The sequence below is a fragment of the Heterodontus francisci genome, chromosome 33, assembly GCF_036365525.1.
Source record: "Heterodontus francisci isolate sHetFra1 chromosome 33, sHetFra1.hap1, whole genome shotgun sequence".
NCBI classification, from domain to species: domain Eukaryota; kingdom Metazoa; phylum Chordata; class Chondrichthyes; order Heterodontiformes; family Heterodontidae; genus Heterodontus; species Heterodontus francisci.
Genome location: NC_090403.1, coordinates 53,378,393 through 53,398,278, shown reverse-complemented (window position 1 = coordinate 53,398,278; position 19,886 = coordinate 53,378,393). Strand labels below are relative to the sequence as shown.

Here is a 19,886-nt window from a genome sequence, read left to right as displayed (position 1 = left end):
ATAAATCCCCAGGCCCAGATGAGATGTATCCCAGGCTGCTATGTGAGGCAAGGGAGGAGATAGCAGGGGCTCTGACACAAATTTTCAAATCCTCTCTGGCCACAGGAGAGGTGCCAGGGAACTGGAGAACAGTGAATGTGGTACCATTATTCAAGAAAGGTAGCAGGGATAAACCAGGTAATTACAAGCCAGTGAAACCAACATCAGTGGTAGGAAAGCTACTGGAAAAAATTCTGAGCGACAGGATTAATCTCCATTTGGAGGGGCAGGGATTAATCAGGGATTGTCAGCATGGCTTTCCCAGGGGGAGATCATGTCTAACAAACTTGATTGAATTTTTCAAGGAGGTGACTGGATGTGTTGATGAGGGTAAGGCAGTTGATGTAGTCTACATGGACTTCAGTAAGGCTTTTGATAAGGTCCTGCATGGGAGATTGGTTAAGGTGGTAAGAGCCCATGGGATCCAGGGCAATTTGGCAAATTGGATCCAAAATTGACTTAGTGACAGGAGGCAAAGGGTGATAGCTGAAGGTTGTTTTTGTGAGTGGAAGCCTGTGACCAGTGGTGTACCGCAGGGATCGATGTTGGGACCCTTGCTGTTCGCAGTGTACGTTAATGATTTAGACGTGAATTAGAGGTATGATAAATAGGTTCGCAGATGACACGAAAATTGGTGGTGTCGTAAATAAGTGAGGAGGAAAGCCTTAGATTACAGGACGATATAGATGGGCTGGCAAGACGGGCAGAGCAGTGGCAAATCGAACTTAATCCTGAGAAGTGTGAAGTAATGTATTTTGGGAGGACTAACAAGGCAAGGGAATATACAATGGATGGTAGGACCCTAGACATACATAGGGTCAGAGGGACCTTGGTGTACTTGTCCATAAATTACTGAAGGCAGCAGCACAGGTAGATAAGGTGATTAGGAAGGCAAATGGGATACTTGCCTTTATTAGCCGAGGCACAGAATTTAAGAGCAGGGAGGTTATGATGGAGCTGTACCAAACGCTAGTTAGGCCACAGCTGGAGTACTGTGTACAGTTCTGGTCGCCACGCTACAGGAAGGACGTGATTTCACTGGAGAGGCTGCAGAGGAGATTCACCAGGATGTTGCCTGGGCTGGAGCATTTCAGCTATGAAGAGAGACTGAATAGGCTAGGGTTGTTTTTCTTAGAATAGAGAAGGCTGAGGGGGGCAGGGGGGCCTGATTGAGGTATACAAAATTATGAGGGGCATAGATAGGAAGAAACGTTTTCCCTTAGCTGAGGTGTCAATAACCAGAGGGCACAGATTTAAGGTAAGGGGCACGAGGTTTTGAGGAAAAAAATGTTCACCTCGAAGGTGGTTGGAATCTGGAACACACTGCCTGAAGGGGTGGTAGAGGCAGGAACCCTCAACATTTAAAATGCATTTAGATGAGCACTTGAAACGCCATAGCATACAAAGCGAAGGGCCAAGTGCTGGAAAATGGGATTAGAATAGATAGGTGCCAGATGACCGGCATAGACACGATGGGCCGAAGGGACTGTTTCTGTGCTGTATAACTCCATGACTCTTAGTGAGGAGGGGTCGAAGGGCTTCACTCTTTTCCTTCTCCTTGTTAGACCACAACAGGTTTAATTCTTTCTTAAAGTGGATGTACTGGCCAATGCAGTAAGTGTTTGATGACTTACTTGCTATGACCATAACACGAACCAATTGGACAGGTTTTCTTGAGTTAACAAAGAAAGACATTATTGTAGCTAAACCGAATTAATAAAAAGAACACACCAACTTTCACTCACATTCACAGAGACTGGAGGTTTACACACACACAAATAGGTTAGAGTGGGGAAAAGTAGATTTGGTTGAGTTAAAGTCCATTAAAAAAAAAAGGGTATACAGTGTGTGGCATTTGGTGATTTGGCTGGCTTCTAGCTGAATTCAGTGTTCCGGAGGTTTTTAGTTTGAAGAGGTAGATGACTGATTCAGTGGGTTTCTTGGAGACAGCGATGTGGATGATTTCCCCCAACGGGGATTCTGATTGTAGTTGGAGTATGCAAAGGTGGTCAGTCAACAGGCAGCATTTGAAAGTTTCCAAGCTGGAATGGAGGGGGGGGAAGGAAACACGACAGACAGAGTTGGGGGGGGGGGGGAAAGAGAGAGAGACAGAGATGCGGGCATCGCTGGCTAGGCCAGAATTATTTCCCCATCCCTAATGCCCTTGAGAAGGTGGTCATAGTGATATACAGCACAGAAACAGGCCCTTCGGCCCATCATGTCTGTGCCAGACATCATGGACCTAACTCTTCTAATCCCAATTTCCAGCACTTGGCCCGTAGCTATGTATGCTGTGGTGTGTCAAGTGCTCATTTAAATTGTTCTTAAATGTTATGAGAGTTCCTGCCTCTACCACCACTTCAGGCAGTGTATTCCAGATTGCAACCACCCTCCGGGTAAAACATTTTTTCCTCAAATCCCTTCTAAACCTCCTTCTTCTTACCTTAAATCTACACCCCCTGGTTATTGACCCCTCCGCTAAGGGAAAAAGTCTCTTCCTATCTAACCTATCAATGTCCCCCCTCACCCTTCGCTGCGCTAAGGAAAACAACCCGAGCCTTTTCAGTCTCTCTTCATAGCTGAAATGCTCCAGCCCAGGCCACATCCTGGTGAATCTCCTCTGCACCCTCTCCAGTGCAATCACGTCCTTCCTATAGTGTGGTGACCAGAACTGTACACAGTACTCCAGCTGTGGCCTAACTAGCATTTTATACAGCTCCATCATAACCTCACTGCTCTTATATTCTATGCTTCGGCTAATAAAGGCAAGTATCCCATATGCCTTCCTAATCACCTTACCTACCTGTGCCGCTGCCTTCAGTGATCTATGGACAAGTACACCAAGGTCCCTCTGACCTTCTGTACTTCCTGGAGTCCTACCATCCATTGTATATTCCCTCGCCTTGTTCTTTTTTTCTTTTGGGCCTCCTTATCTCGAGAGACAATGGATACGCGCCTGGAGGTGGTCAGTGGTTTGTGAACCTTCCGTGTTGTTTCAGTCGCTGTGAGGCAACTATGTCCTCCCAAAATGCATCACCTCACACTTCTCAGAATTAAATTCCATTTGTCACAGCTCCGCCCATCTTACCAGCCCATCTATATCGTCCTGTAATCTAAGGCTTTCCTCCTCACTATTTACGACACCACCAAAGTCTATGTCATCTGCGAACTTACTTATCTCCTGTATTCACGTCTAAATCATTAATGTACACTACAAACACCAAGGGTCCCAGCACCGATCCCTGCAGTACATCACTGGCCACAAGCTTCCACTTGCAAAAACAGCCCTAGACCATCCCCCAACACCTCCTGCCACTAAGCCAATTTTGGATTCAATTTGCGAAATTGCCCTGGATCCCATGGGCTCTTACCTTCTTAACCAATCCCCCATGTGGGACCTTATCAAAAGCCTTACTGAAGTCCATGTAGACTACATCAACTGCTTTACCCTCATCTACACATCCAGTCACCTCCTCGAAAAATTCAATTAATTTTGCTAGACACGATCTCCCCCCTCACAAAGCTATGCTGACTATCCCTGATTTATCCCTGCCTCTCCAAGTGGAGATTAATCCTGTCCCTCAGAATTTTCCCAACCACTGATGTTAGACTCACCGTCCTGTAATTAGCTGGTCTGTCCCTGCTACCCTTCTTGAATAATGGTACCACATTTGCTGTCCTCCAGTCCTCTGGCACCTCTCTCATGGCCAGAGAGGATCTGAAAATGTGTGTCAGAGCCCCTATCTCCTCCCTTGCCTCACATAACAAATGTTGTTCCCTTGTTCAAGAAAGGGAATAGGGATAACCCTGGGAATTATAGACCAGTCAGTCTTACGTCAGTAGTGGGCAAATTATTAGAGAGGATTCTGAGAGACAGCATTTATGATTATTTGGAAAAGCATGGTTTGATTAGAGACAGTCAGCATGGCTTTGTAAGGGGCAGGTCATGCCTCACAAGCCTTATTGAATTCTTTGAAGATGTGACAAAACACATGGATGAAGGAAGAGCAATGGATGTGGTGTATATGGATTTTAGCAAGGCATTTGATAAGGTTCCCCATGGTAGGCTCATTCAGAAAGTAAGGAGGCATGGGATACAGGGAAAGTTGGCTGTCTGGATACAAAATTGACTGGCCCATAGAAGTCAGAGGGTGGTAGTAGATGGAAAGTATGCAGCATGGAGCTCGGTGACCAGTGGTGTTCCACAAGGATCTGTTCTGGGACCTCTGCTCTTTGTGATTTTTATAAATGACTTGGATGAGGAAGTGGAAGGCTGGGTTAGCAGGTTTGCCGATGACACGAAGATTGCTGGAGCTGTGGATAGTGTGGAAGGCTGTTGTAGGTTGCAACGGGACATTGACAGGATGCAGAGCTGGGCTGAGAAGTGGCAGATGGAGTTCAACCTGGAAAAGTGTGAAGTGATTCATTTTGGAAGGTCGAATTTGAATGCGGAATACAGGCTTAAAGACAGGATTCTTGGTAGTGTGGAGGAACAGAGGGATCTTGGGGTCCATGTCCATAGATCGCTCAAAGTTGCCACCCAAGTTGACAGGGTTGTTAAGAAGGCGTATGGTGTGTTGGCTTTCATTAACAGGGGGATTGAGTTTAAGAGCCGCGAGGTTATGCTGCAGCTCTATAAGGCCCTGGTTCGACCACACTTGGAATATTGTGTTCAGTTCTGGTCGCCTCATTATAGGAAGGATGTGGAAGCTTTAGAGAGGGTGCAGAGGAGATTTACCAGGATGCTGCCTGGACTGGAGGGCATGTCCTACGAAGAAAGATTGAGGGAGCTAGGGCTTTTCTCATTGGAGCGAAGAAGAATGAGAGGTGACTTGATAGAGGGGTACAAGATGATGAGAGGCATAGATAGAGTGGATAGCCAGAGACTTTTTCCCAGGGTGGAAAGGGCCATCACCAGGGGGCATAATTTTAAGGTGATTGGAGGAAGGTTTCGGGGAGATATCAGAGGTAGGTTCTTTACACAAAGAGTGGTGGGTGCGTGGAATGCGCTGCCAACGGTGGTAGTAGAAGCAGATACATTAGGGGCATTTAAGCGACTCTTGGATAGGTACATGGATGATAGTAGAATGAAGGGTAGGTAGTTAGTTTGATCTTCGAGTAGGTTAAAGGTTCGGCACAACATCGTGGGCTGAACGGCCTGTACTGTTCTATGTTCTATAACAGCCTGGGACGCATCTAATCTGGGGATTTATCCACTTTTAAGCCCGCTAAAACCTCCTCCCTTTCAATGCTAATTTGTTGAAGTATATCACAATCCCCCTCCCCGATCTCTACACCTACATCGTCCTTCTCCATAGCGAACACAGATGAAAAGTAATCATTTAAAACCTCACCTACGTCCTCCGACTTCACACATACAATACCACTTTGGTCCCTAATAGACCCCACTATTTCCCTGGTTCTCCTTTTGCCCTTAATATACTCACAAAACTGTGCTGCCTTCTTGAACCACTGCTGTCCATATGGGGTAGGTAGACCCACAGTGCTATTTGGAAGGGAGTTCCAGGACTTTGACCCAGCAACAGTGAACAGAGCAGCGATATAGTTCTAAGTCAGGATGGTGTGTGGCTTGGAGGGGAACTTGAAGGTGGTGGTGTTCCTATGCATCTGCTGCCCTTGTCATTCTAGGTGGTAGAGGTCACGGGTTTGGAAGGTACTGCTGAAGGTGCCTTGGTGCATTGCTGCAGTGCATCTTGTGGATGGTACACACAGCCACCACTGTGCGTCAGTGGTGGAGGGAGTGAATGTTTGTGGATGGGGTGTCAATCAAGCGGGCTGCTTTGTCTTGGATGGTGTTGAGCTTCTTGAGTGTTGTTGGAGCTACACCCATTCAGGCAAGTGGAGAGTATTCCATCACACTCCTGACCTGTGCCTTGTAGATGGTGGACAGGCTTTGGGGAGTCAGGACGGGAGTTACTCGCCGCAGAATTCCTAGCCTCTGATCTGCTCTTGTAGCCACGGTATTTATATGGCTGGTCCAGTTCAGTTTCTGGTCAATGGTAACTCTTAGGATGATGATAATGGGGCTTCAGCAATGGTAATGCCATTGAATGTAAAGGGGAGATGCTTAGATTCTCTCTTCTTGGAGATGGTCATTGCCTGGCACTGGCAAGATATTGTCCAGGTCTTGCTGCATTTCTACACGGACTGCTTCAGTATCTGAGAAGTCGCAAATGGTGTTGAACATTGTGCAATCAGCAAACATCCCCACTTCTGACCTTATAATTGAAGGAAGGTCATTGATGAAGCAGCTTAGGACACTACCCTGAGGAACTCCTTGATGGCCTGGAGCTGAGATGATTGACCTCCAACAACCACAACCATCTTCCTTTGTGCTAGGCATAATTCCAACCAGCGGAGAGCAACCCCCACCGCCCCCCACTGACTCCAGTTTTGCTCGGGGTCCTTAATATCACATATAGTGTTGCAAATTAGGTGGCCACCTTAAGATGCCAGCAAAGTCATCCTTTTAGCTGTTCTTTTTAAAATGTCATTAAAAAAAAATTCAGATCTCCAATCAGTGGATTGAAGAAAATCATTCAAGAAAGCACACTGGCCTAACAATAGAACCTGCCATCGTGTCGTTGGATGATGTCACCCAGGTGCAACAAGTAAATGAGCAATAGGAAGGGGCATGGATAGATAGCAATAAACTTCTGTTTTCAGAAGTCATCCGAGTATTTTGTTCCCACTAAGTTCACTTTTACATTACAACCCGAACCTGAATCTTGTTTTCAGCAGTTTGCTCTGCAGTATTTACTTGTGCATGGGGCAGCTGATCTGCTTATGAGCCAGATCACCATCTGGTGTGTCCATTTTGCACTGAGACAGTTTGGTTTCTGCGCATTGGTAATTGGTTCCATAACGTCAGCAGAAAACAACACGACACGAGAATTTGGAATCACAACACTTGTACAGAACATACCAGCATGTCAACAAATGACTGCTACAGCCAGAACAATGCTTTTATGAGCCCAGGAAAAGCAAGCGACTGTCAGGAAAACTCAGTTAAAAGGGGATGACAAGTCTTATAAATGTGAGATGCTTAGCTTTCAGGTTAACAGGCTACACAAGACCGGAGTATTTGGGCTGGTGGCTTGAGATCAACATAAGATAACATTACTCATGATCTCTCAGCAGTGCTTTATGAAGACTGAAAAATTAAAAATAGACACACTCTTCATGGTATTGTGCAACGAGATATTAATTAATGACCTTATAGTTAAGGCACCCCCAGGTAGCAGTGATCATAATATGATTGCATTTTACATTCAGTTTGAGTGAGAGAAGAGTGGGTCCAAGACCAGTATTTTAAACTTAAACAAGGGCAATTATGAGGGCATGAAAGCAGAGCTAGCTAAAGTGAACTGGCAAATCAGGTTAAGGGATAGGTCAATAGAGATGCAGTGGCAGACATTTAAGGGGATACTTCAGAATACACAAAATAGATACATTTCAATGAGAAAGAAAAATTCCAAGGGTGGGACCCACCATCTATGGTTAACTAAAACAATTAAAGATAGTATCAAACTTAAAGAAAAAGCACATAATTGCACAAAGGTGGGAGGCTAGTCAGAAGATTGGATAGAAAATAAAAAACAGCAAAGAATGACTAAAAGATTGATAAGGAAGGTAAAATTAGAGTACAAGAGAAAGCTTGCTAGAAATATAGACATTAAGAGTTTCTATAGATACTTAAAAAAGGAGAGTGTTAATGTGAGCGTTGGTCCTATAGTAAGAGTCTGGGGAATTAATAATGGATAATAAGGAGATGGTAGATGAACTGAACAGATATTTTGCATTGGTCTTCATTATTGAGGATACGAGTAACATCCCAGTATTCGCTGCAAGTCAGGAAATGGAAGGGAGGGAGAAACTCAAGAATATTACAATCATCAGGGAAGTGGGACTGAACAATTTGTTGGAGCTGCAGGCTGACAGGTCCCTGGGTCCTGATGGACTTCATCCTAGGGTGTTAAAAGAAGTGGCTAGTGAGCTAGTTGATGCGTTAGTTTCAATTTTCCAAAATTCCCTAGATTCAGGGAAGGTTCCGTTAGATTGGAAAATAGTGAATGTAACTCCTTGATTCAAAAAGGGAGGGAGACAGAAAGCAGGAAACTACAGGCCAGTTAGCTTAACATCTGTCATAGGGAAAATAATGGAAGCTATTAAAGACGTTATAGTAGGACATTTAGAAAAATTCAAGGTAATCAGGCAGAGTAAACATGGTTTTATTAAAGGAAAATCATGTTTAACCAATTTATTGGAGTTCTTTGAGGGAGCTACATGTGCTGTGGATAAAGGGGGACTGCTGCATGTATTGTACTTAGATTTCCATAAGACATTTGATAAGGTGCCACATCAAAGGGTATTGAAGAAAATAAAAGCTCATGGTGTAGGGGGTAACATATTGGCATGGATAGAAGATTGGCTAGCTAAAAGGAAACAGAGTGTAGGCATAAATGGGTCATTTTCTGGTTGGCCAGATGTAACAACTGGTGGTGCCACACGGATCTGCACTGGGCCTCAATTTTTTACAATTTATATAAAATGACTTAGATGAAGGGATCGAAGGTATGGTTGCTAACGACACAAAGATAGGTAGGAAAGTAATTTGTGAAGAAGACATAAGGGGGCTACAAAGGGATATAGATATTTTAAGTGAGTGGGCAAAGACGTTGCAAATGGAGTATAATGTGGGAAAGTGGGAAATTGTCCACTTTCGCAGGAATGGAAAAGCTTATTATCTAAATGATGAGAGATTGCAGAGCTCTGAGAAGCAAAGGGATCTGGGTGTCCTAATGTATGAATCGCATATAGTATGCAGGTACAGCAAGTAATTAGGAAAGCTAATAGAACGTTATCGTTTATCATGAGGAGAATTGAATACAAAAGTAGGGAGGTTATGCTACAGCTATACAGGGCATTGGTGAGACCACATCTGGAGTACTGTGTACAGTACTGGTCTCCTTATTTAAGGAAGGATGTAAATGCGTTGGAGGCAGTTCAGAGGTGGTTTACTGGACTAATACCTAGAATGGGCGGGCTGTCTTACGAGGAAAGATTGGACAGGCTAGGCTTGTATCCGCTGGAATTTAGAAGAGTAAGAGGTAACTTGATTGAAACATAGCATATCCTGAGGGGTCTTGACAAGGTGGATGTGGAAAGGATGTTTCCCCTTGTGGGAGAATCTAGAACTAAGGGTCACTTTAAAAATAAAGGGTTGCCCATTTAAGACAGAGATGAGGAGAAATTTTTTCTCTGAGTCGTGAGTCTTTGGAATTCTCTTCCTCAAAAGGTGGTGGAAGCAGAGTCTTTGAATATTTTTAAGGCAGAGGTAGATACATTCTTAATAAGCAAGGGGGTAGGAGGTTATCGGGGGTAGGTGGAAATGTGGAGTAATCAGTTCAGCCATGAACTTATTGAATGGTGGAGCAGGCTCAAAGGGCCGAGTGGCCTACTCCTGCTCCTAATTCATATTTTCATTCCCACTCTGTTGTAACACCCTCACTTTTCACAAAGGAAAACAAGAACTTTCTAAAAATAAGCAAAAATGGCAAATACTGGATGTTTTATTAAAACTGAAAATAATGAAAATACACAGGTAACCCACCAGTGGAGAGAGTAAAGACATTTTACAAAGAAAATCAGTCTTCTGTCTAAAGATCTTCTATCCAAATCGTAAACCTTTCATCTTAAAATGATGGTACATTATTTGAAATTTACAGCTTCTTAGTTTCTAAGAGAGACATTGGTCACCTCCCATTAAATCAACAGAAATGCCAGAATAAATGCAGTTTAGTTTCACGACCTTCATTTAGTTTACTGACACATTTCAAAAAAAGTCTAATTCCGTACTTCCCAAATTAATTTCACATTTATAATTTAAACACCCAATGGTGGTAGGGACTCCTGTTTTAATTTAATGAGATTATATACCAACCCATTTTAGTTCTCTTAGCTTAAACAATTGACAACACAGAAGCTGTTTAATGTTGGGAATAATCTGGTTGTATTTTTGAGTCAAAAAAAAAGTTTCTGGTCCATCACATACTTCTTACGCACCTGCAAATCTCTTCAGCTAGTTTATAAGTTTCCAATTCAAACTGATAAAAGGCAATACTTCAGCAATTGCTGTTATCTCAAATGCAATCAGCCCATCGAAGCTCTTCCCTCTTGTGCACTAAGGATATAATGTTACAACTCCCCATGGGGAAAGGCCTCTTCACGTGGCTTTGATACATTGGTGTTATACTCCACATTGTATCAAGAAAGAACCGAAGAACAAATAGAGCACAGAAGGAGGCCATTCAGCCCGTCGTATCCACGCCAGCTGAAAAAACTAGTCGCCCAATCTAATCCCACCTTCCAGCACCTGGTCCATAACCTTGCCGGTTACAGCACTTCAGGTGCAGGTCCAGCTCCCTTTTAAAAGAATTGAGGGTTTCTGCCTCCACCACCGTTGCTGGCAGTGAATTCCAGACACCTACCACCCTCTGGGTGAAAAAGTTTTTCCTCATGTCCCCTCTAATCCTTCTACCAATCATCTTAAATCTGTGCCCCCTGGTAATTGACCTCTCTGCAAGGGGAAACAGGTCCTTCCTGTCTACTCTACCTAGGCCCCTCATAATTTTGTACATCTCTAATAAGTCACCCCTCAGCCTCCTCAGTTCTAAGGAAAACAACCCTCGCTTATCCAATCTTTCCTCATAACTGCAACATTCTTGTAAATCTCCTCTGTACTTTCTCCAGAGAAATGATGTCCCTTCTGTAATGTGGTGACCAGAACTGTACGCAATACTCCAACTGTGGCCTAACCAGTGTTTTCTAAAGTACCAGCATTACATCCCTGCTTTTGAATTCTATACCTCTGCCAATAAAGGAAAGCATTCCATATGCCTTCTTCACCACTTTATGTACTTGTCCTGCCACCTTCAGGGATCTGTGGACATGCACTCCAAGGTCTCTCACTTCTTCTCCCCCTCTTAATATCCACCCGTTTATTGTGTATTCCCTCGCTTTATTTGCCCTTCCCAAATGCATCAGCTCACACTTATCTGGATTGAATTCCATTTGTCACTTTGCCGCCCATTGAATCAAACCATTGATTTCTTTCTGGAGTCTACGGCTATCCTTTGAAAATACTTTAAACACTTAATTCTTGCCTGAACTTCAACTGTTTAAAACATGTCAGCTGTCGTGAGGGACTCTGAGATCCATACAAGCACATTGCTCTTTTCTTTCGTTCATGGAATGTGGGCATTGCTGACAAGGCCAACATTTATTGCCCAATCCTAATTACCCTTGAGAAGTTGATGGTGAGCCACCTTCTTGAACCACTGCAGTGTGATGTAGGTACTCCCACAGTATTGTCACATAGCGACTTCCAAGAGGGCCTGAATATAAATGTGAAAATTTGCAGGCAATGCAATAGGAACCAGCCTGTTAAACTGGCTGCTGCTCTAAACATGCAAATCAAAATGGTAGCCATATATATACTGCTGAGTTCAGCAGCAAGTACATGAAAGCTTCAGACTCCATATTAATGGTCATTTTGCTTGTTTTTATAAAAGATCGTTTTGCATCTGTAACAGGATGTGACATCTGATGTGTGACAAATATAGAACTAGGAAAGGCATCAGGACACTTTTCTTTACATAACGGGTCATTGACCTTTGTAATAAATTGTCAGCTCGCGCAGATTCATTGCCAACTTTTAAAAGAGCAAGTTCCTGGGGGAAGCAACTATTACTATGTGTAAAAGATTGATGGGATGTTCTGCAATGCACCTCATTGTCACTATTAGCTCTAGGAACTGGTCTTTTGGTGCCTTACGAGTTGAAGAGAAAATTCGGAGAATTATTTTTTCCCTTAATTGTCTCATGGTTTTAAACTTTTTTTTTCGCCACTCACCGGAGATTACATGGTTGCTTAAGGGCAAGGAGCATCAAAAGGTCACGTTGTCTAGTTGCAACACAACTGCGTGGGACAGTCTCAAAGGGACCAGCCGGACATCTCAAGTAATAAATTTGTCACATGGTAATTATAACCATCATACCTCTGATGACACTGTTATTGAAGATACTCAGACACAAACCATAATTTTATAGATGAGTTTATTCACGTTTTCATGAAATTATGAAATATTTTAGCAACTGTTGCACATCTTTGCATGCAGTGGACTGGAAGAAAAAAGGCAGGCAAAAATATATACTCAGTGATCTGATTGGTTCAGTGTCCAAATTTCTTTTAGCACTTTTTCCTCACTGCTCATAGTGAGTTCTCGGATTCATTGTTCTTTTGAAAAATGAAATTTGGATCAAACAAAAAGGTATGAAGTGAGAGTACTGCATGCTTGGTGAGTTTGTTGACTTATTTGGATACCCTCCACAACACCAGAGGTAGTCACTGCTCTTCCCAATACTGCAAGATCCAACAATTGCCAATATTGCCAGACTGTGACCCCTCAAAACTCCAAACCCTGTTCCCCAGTCATGCAGGACTCCAGAAACCAACTTCCCAGTCTTCCTCCTCCACTCTCTCCCTCAATCCTAGATTCTAGGATCCTGTCTCAGTACTAGCAAATCCCTAGACCATGCTCGCTGATTTCAGAATAGTCTCTAATGCTTCCAGAAGAACTTAGTACAAAAACAAGGAAACCAGATTGGAATTCTTAGAAAGATGCTGAGTGAACCAGCTGAAGTGAGGTGGAAACAAAAATTTACCAGCAGGACTATCGATCAAATAGTTTTTGTGAACAGATAATTCATAAGTTGAAAAATATATATTGAAAATCAGAAATTACTTCAAGTTTCAGGATGCCATTGACATATACAAAGATGTTAGAAACAAAAATTAAAGGGGAGAGTATATGAGGCCTATAGATATTATAAAAATAAAGACGGAATTATGAGGAATTAAGGAAAGTTGAGGAATAAGCAAAGCAAGAAGGGAGTTTGAAAAGAAAATCTCAATAACATTCCAAGCAACAAATCAATCACGTATCCATCTCACTGTAGCTAGTGATAATTTGGTAGCACAGAGCAGCTGCCAGATTTTGCCTACGTAAGGCACAGTATGCCAAAAGTAATTCATTACATGAAGAACTTGGTGATATTTAGATAAGATGCTATATAAATTCAAATGTTTCCTATGCTGTTGGAACCATAATGTTGCACACTCTTACAAGCTTCAGTCTGTTCTTAAACAGCAATCAACAAGGTTAGCTATTTTTGCTAGGAGTCTAACATTCAATACTCTGCTGGCGGGACATTTTAGTTTAGTTTAGAGATACAGCACTGAAACAGGCCCTTCAGCCCACCGAGTCTGTGCCGACCATCAACCACCCATTTATACTAATCCTACACTAATCCCATATTCCTACCACATCCTCACCTGTCCCTATATTCCCCTACCACCTACCTATACTAGGGGCAATTTATAATGGCCAATTTACCTATCAACCTGCAAGTCTTTGGCATGTGGGAGGAAACCGGAGCATCCGGAGGAAACCCACGCAGACACAGGGAGAACTTGCAAACTCCACACAGGCAGGACCCAGAATTGAACCCGGGTCGTTGGAGCTGTGAGGCTGCAGTGCTAACCACTGTGCCGCCCTTCTTCTAACCTTGAGCTTTACTCACGGCTTGATGATTCTTTTCTTTGTGTCCTGTTGTGATCAAAGTTAAGCAACTTTCTTCCAAACACATCAGCCATGCTTTTTGCAATTTGCCTTTCCCCAACAACTTTCATCCATCAAAAACAAGTTCTAATCCACAAGTGTCTCTTCATAACTTTCAGCACCAAGCCTGGATCATCATTTTTGCTCTTCTCTGAACTCAGTCCAATCCTTTAATTCTGGCCTCTGATTTTACCCTCCCACCTCACTTTCCTTCAAGATATTCCTGAAAACCTACCTCTGACCAAGCTTTTGGTCATCTGACCCAATATGTCCTTTTGTGGCTCAGTGTCATACTTGGAGAATGATCCTGTGAAGTGCCTTGGGATGTTTTATTATGTTAAAGGCGCTATATAAATATAAGCTGCTGTGTTGAGGCGGTGAAGTGCCCAAAATGTTCTCATATGCAAAAACTGTTCTTACCAATGGGGTTGAAACAAGCTTTTTCTCGAATCAAATGTTCTTAAGTATGAATGCTTATATCAAAGGCTGTCCCCAGTGCTAGACCCATTTGGTATCTATGTTCTAACCTCTCTCCCCAGGGAAACATACCTCAGAATAAATATATTTGATTTAAACTGAAATTCTCACATGGGAACAAGAGAAACATAGCTCTGGCTTGCACTGCAACACAATGGCTGTAACACAAACTCAGGGGTCAGCTGCTTTTATACAGCTTTATTCGAACAGCTAATGACATCATCTGAGTTCCTTGATTGTGTAACACCCCACAGTCAGTTGCTATTGTGCTAGTTTGCTATTCCTGTCCAACTGTCAGTGAAGTAGGTCCAATACATAAAACTGCTTTTGACTCAGCATTGACTGGCAGCGACTCAACAATTCTATTCAAAAAAACAGTAACCCCAGCTGAGTTGTTCTAACACAGCATTAGATGATTTCACCTAACCACTGCCTAAAGACAGCACAAAGTATGAAAATGTGCTAATTTGGTAAGATCCAATTCCACGAGCAATCCAGCACAAGCAAAGGTATCAAAGAAAGTTCTGCAATTTTGAAGGTAAGGCAATAGAATGATTGCAGCAACACTGTAAACATGTACATTTTATTAACATTCCAGGTTGATTCAGACGGTGAAGTACAACGCACAGAAGCCTGTGTCAATTGATCTGCTTCAGCAATGACCCAAACTGCATTGTTATGGTTGGTGTGAATTAAAATTGTAAAATCTGTGTGAGCGCTCATTGCCAGACAATACTGTTTGGGAGGCTAGCAAGAACGTTTTCTGCCTTGGGCACTAAAACATTTGTGTACCCATAGCTTCCCAGAAAATGTGAAAATGAAGCAGCAGTGTTTGCTCTCTCCAACTCACGAGACCAAATTTCTCTCCTATGTTATATCAGTGTTTTTTTAAGTCGGCTATTTTTAATGTAACAAAGTACTTCTGTACTGTGTTCTGGGCTTTGTACAATTAAGAAACCTTTACTAAAGAGGTAGGAGAAAGGGGAAGTCTAAAAATTGAGATCTGGAATTTATTTTTATTTTATTTATTTAGAGTTACAGCACTGAAACAGGCCCTTCGGCCCACCGAGTCTGTGCCGACCAACAACCACCCATTTATACTAATCCTACATTAATCCCATATTCCCTACCACATCCCCACAATTTTTCTACCACCTACCTACACTAGGGGCAATTTACAATGGCCAATTTATCTATCAACCTGCAAGTTTTTGGCTGTGGGAGGAGACCGTAGCACCCGGGGGAAACCGACGCGGTTACAGGGAGAACTTGCAAACTCCGCACAGGCAGTACCCAGAACAGAACCCGGGTCGCTGGAGCTGTGGAGGCTGCGGTGCTAACCACTGCGCCGCCCAAATTGGGTACATGAAAATTGATCTCAAATTCAGATTACACTGCTACTTGAAAAAGAAGCTTCAGGAGTTTGAGATAATGCTAACAAAGAGCATGAAAACAGAAACTAGAACTCACCCTCAGTTTAACTGGTCATGCAGACTGACTGCACTGATATAGACATTTTTTGATGGTGAGGAATAGGGGAATTTGGAGAGATAACAGTAGGTGAAGAGGGAGTTGAGAAAAGCAAATTAGAGCAGAGAGGCTGGAGGAGAGAGGAAAGAGAAAGTGAACAGATAAAAAGGCCATGAAAAAGTTAACTGACTCAAGTTGGATTTCAGCAGAGTACTGATGTTGGGGGTTTAATACAGGCCTCCCAACAGCCAGCGGGAGGTAGAGGAGCAGATATGTAGAGAGATTTTGGAAAGATGTAAAGATAACAGGGTTGCAGTGGTGGGTGATTTTAACTTCCCCTGTATTGACTGGGACTCACTTAGTGCTAGGGGCTTGGATGGGGCAGAATTTGTAAGGAGCATCCAGGAGGGCTTCTTGAAACAATACGCAGATAGTCCAACTAGGGATGGGGCCGTACTGGACCTGGTATTGGGGAATGAGCTCGGCCAGGTGGTCGAAATTTCAGTAGGGGAGCATTTCGGGAACAGTGACCATAATTCCATAAGTTTTAAGGTACTTGTGGATAAGGATAAGAGTAGTCCTCGGGTGAAGGTGCTAAATTGGGGGAAGGCTAATTATAACAATATTAGGCAGGAACTGAAGAATTTAGATTGGGGGCGGCTGTTTGAGGGTAAATCAACATCTGACATGTGAGAGTCTTTTGAACGTCAGTTGATTAGAATCCAGGACCAGCATGTTCCTGTGAGGAAGGAGGATATGTTTGGCAAGTTTCGGGAACCTTGGATAACGCGGGATATTGTGAGCCTCGTCAAAAAGAAAAAGGAAGCATTCGTAAGGGCTGGAAGGCTAGGAACAGACGAATCCCTTGAGGAATATAAAGACAGTAGGAAGGAACTTAAAAAAGGAGTCAGGAGGGCTAAAAGGGGTTATGAGAAGTCATTGGCAAACAGGATTAAGGAAAATCCCAAGGCGTTTTATACACATATCAGGAGTAAGAGGGTAACCAGGGAAAGGGTTGGCCCACTCAAGGACAGAGAAGGGAATCTATGTGTGGAACCAGAGGAAATGGGCAGGTACTAAATGAGTACTTTGCATCAGTATTCACCAAGGAGAAGGACTTGGGGGATGATGAGCCTAGGGAAGGGAGTGTAGATAGTCTCAGTCATCTCATTATCAAAAAGGTGGTGGTGTTGGGTGTCCTGCAAAGCATTAAGGTAGATAAGTCCCCAGGGCCTGATGGGATTGACCCCAGAATACTGAGGGAGGCAAGGGAAGAAATGGCTGGGGCCTTGACAGAAATCTTTGCATCCTCATTGGCTACAGGTGAGGTCCCAGAGGACTGGAAAATAGCCAATGTTGTTCCTTTGTTTAAGAAGGGTAGCAAGGATAATCCAGGAAAATATAGGCCGGTGAGCCTTACATCAGTGGTAGGGAAATTATTGGAGAGGATTCTTTGGGACAGGAATTACTCCCATTTGGAAACAAATGGAGTTATTAGCGAGAAGCAGCATGGTTTTGTGAAGGGGAGGTCGTGTCTCACTAATTTGATTGAGTTTTTTGAGGAAGTGACAAAGATGATTGATGAAGGAAGGGCAGTGGATGTTATCTATATGGACTTCAGTAAAGCCTTTGACAAGGTCCCTCATGGCAAACTGATACAAAAGGTGTAGTCACATGGGATCAGAGGGGAGCTGGCAAGATGGATACAGAACTGGCTCAGTCATAGAAGACAGAGGGTAGCAGTGGAAGGGTGCTTTTCTGAATGGAGGGATGTGACTAGTGGTGTTCCGCAGGGATCAGTGCTGGGACCTTTGCTCTTTGTAGCATATATAAATGATTTGGAGGAAAATGCAGCTGGTCTGATTAGTAAGTTTGCGGACGACACAAAGGTTGGTGGAGTTGCGGACAATGATGAGGATTGTCAGAGGATACAGCAGGATATAGATCGGTTGGAGACTTGGGCGGAGAAATGGCAGATGGAGTTTAATTCGGACAAATGTGAGGTAATGCATTTTGGAAGGTCTAATGCAGGTAGGAAGTATACAGTAAATGGCAGAACCCTTAGGAGTATTGACAGGCAGAGAGATCTGGGCGTACAGGTCCACAGGTCACTGAAAGTGGCAACGCAGATGGATAAGGTAGTCAAGAAGCCATACGGCATGCTTGCCTTCATCGGTCGGGGCATAGGAGTATAAAAATAGGCAAGTCATGTTGCAGCTGTACAGAACTTTAGTTAGGCCACATTTAGAATATTGCATGCAATTCTGGTCGCCACACTATCAGAAGGACGTGGAGGCTTTGGAGAGGATACAGAAGAGGTTTACCAGGATGTTGCCTGGTCTGGAGGGCATTAGCTACAAGGAGAGGTTGGATAAACTCAGATTGTTTTCACTGGAACGACGGAGGTGGAGGGGCGACATGATAGAGGTTTACAAAGTTATGAGCGGCATGGACAGAGTGGATAGTCAGAAGATTTTTCCAAGGGTGGAGGAGTCAGTTACTAGGGGACATAGGTTTAAGGGACATAGGTGTAAGGTGAGGGGCAAAGTTTAGAGGGAATGTGCGAGGCAAGTTCTTTACACAGAGGGTGGTAAGTGCCTGGAACCTGTTGCCGGGGGAGGTGGTGGAAGCAGGTACCATAGAGACATTTAAGAGGCATCTTGACAAATACATGAATAGGATGGGAATAGAGGGATACGGACCCCGGAAGTGCAGAAGGTTTTAGTTAAGGCAGGCATCAAGATTGGCGCAGGCTTGGAGGGTCGAATGGCCTGTTCCTGTGCTGTACTGTTCTTTGTACTGTAGAGGGAGTTCTCTGATGAATGATAATATATGGTATTGAACTGCAAACTGAAATAGTTCAACTTCCCAGTACAGAAATTCATCATCTCAAAAAACAATTCAATTTTCCTCTCATTCCACCTCATTTGAACAGGATAATTGAGATCAATATTGTGTGGAACTTAACTCGGGTAGACACGATAACTTCTAACCAGCTACCATAATTGTGATTGAATTTCAGGAAATGGTGGGAAGGATAAAGTATCTGGTATGCAATATATTATTAACTAATATCATGTAATGCAAATGCTAGCAATTTGCATGTTTACTGTAAATGAGAGAGAGAAGGGAGAGGAAAGAGAAAAAAAGAGATCTACAAATGGTGCTAATTCGGAAAAGACCTCAGTAACATACAGTAAAGTTCAGAATCAACAGCAACCACCATTGCCATTATAGTTACTTTCTTGTGTAGTTCATTTTGCCACTTGAAGGAATTAGATGAACAAATTCCAATATTGGTTCCAAAAAGCAATAATCATGAAGGTCAGCAATAACTGCAGTCGAGTACTTAAGTTGTTGGTGAAATTGCTGCAATCCTGAATTAGATGCATGATCAAAGGCAGAAGCACATAGAATAAATTATATATGAGAAGAAAAAACACAAGTAGAAATATAAATACATCAAACCCATTATTCATTTTACCAGCAACTTTGTAGAATCCACATATTTAACATGATTTCTAAATTCATACTGGGGTTAGACGAAATGGGGAAAAACTGGTATGCCACCCTTCCGTAGCAGATAAGCACTCTTAGATGCCCTGATAGCCTAATGGAGAAAGCATTTTGTGGTACTGCATTAAGTTATGCAGAGCAGAAGGTACCAGGTCAATTTCCTAGACTGTGCTGGGTTAGCTGATGTCAGGCTACAAAGAGTGATTGAATCACTAATTGTTGTCAGGACCCTTGTATTTTGGGAGGCAGGCGGGCGGGGGGGAGATGGTGGTGGTTAGGCATGGAAGAGATATCAAAGGGAGCTTACCATTATCCATTATCACCCGAGAAGTACAGGTGTGCAGACGTTGGATAAGGCAACAGTCTGGCGTGACTGTCATGACTTCTAATGCTCAACAACCTGCCAATACTCAGTTGAAGATTGCGCCTAGATAAGCAAACGACACCTGTGGAACTGTTGGTTTTCTGGCCCTGGTCCCGAAGGACCATAGGCATCTCTCTCCATTGGAGAGAGACAGTTGGTAATCTTTAGCTTGAGGGGCATCACTCCTCCAGCGTGGGACAAGGCGAGGACTACCACAGCCGGTTTGGGGATTGAACACATGATGTTGGCGTCTTTCTACATCACACTCGAGCCATCTAACTAACTGTAGCCTAGCATCAATCAATCCCTTCATGATAG

The 19,886-nt window shown here is 43.3% G+C and overlaps 1 protein-coding gene and 1 long non-coding RNA gene across 3 annotated transcripts in view; one reads left to right on the top strand and one right to left on the bottom strand.

The window, feature by feature from the left end:
• Positions 1 to 19,886, bottom strand: part of npepps (aminopeptidase puromycin sensitive) — a 225,265-nt gene that overhangs the window by 122,117 nt on the left and 83,262 nt on the right. The gene's annotated exons all lie outside the window — the stretch shown is intronic.
• LOC137348214 (uncharacterized) overlaps positions 14,516 to 19,886 on the top strand; it is a 38,929-nt gene continuing 33,558 nt past the window's right edge. For both annotated transcript variants that reach the window (XR_010969098.1, XR_010969099.1), the window contains exon 1: positions 14,516 to 14,756. This is a non-coding gene — a long non-coding RNA (uncharacterized lncRNA). The remainder of the gene's footprint in view (positions 14,757 to 19,886) is intronic.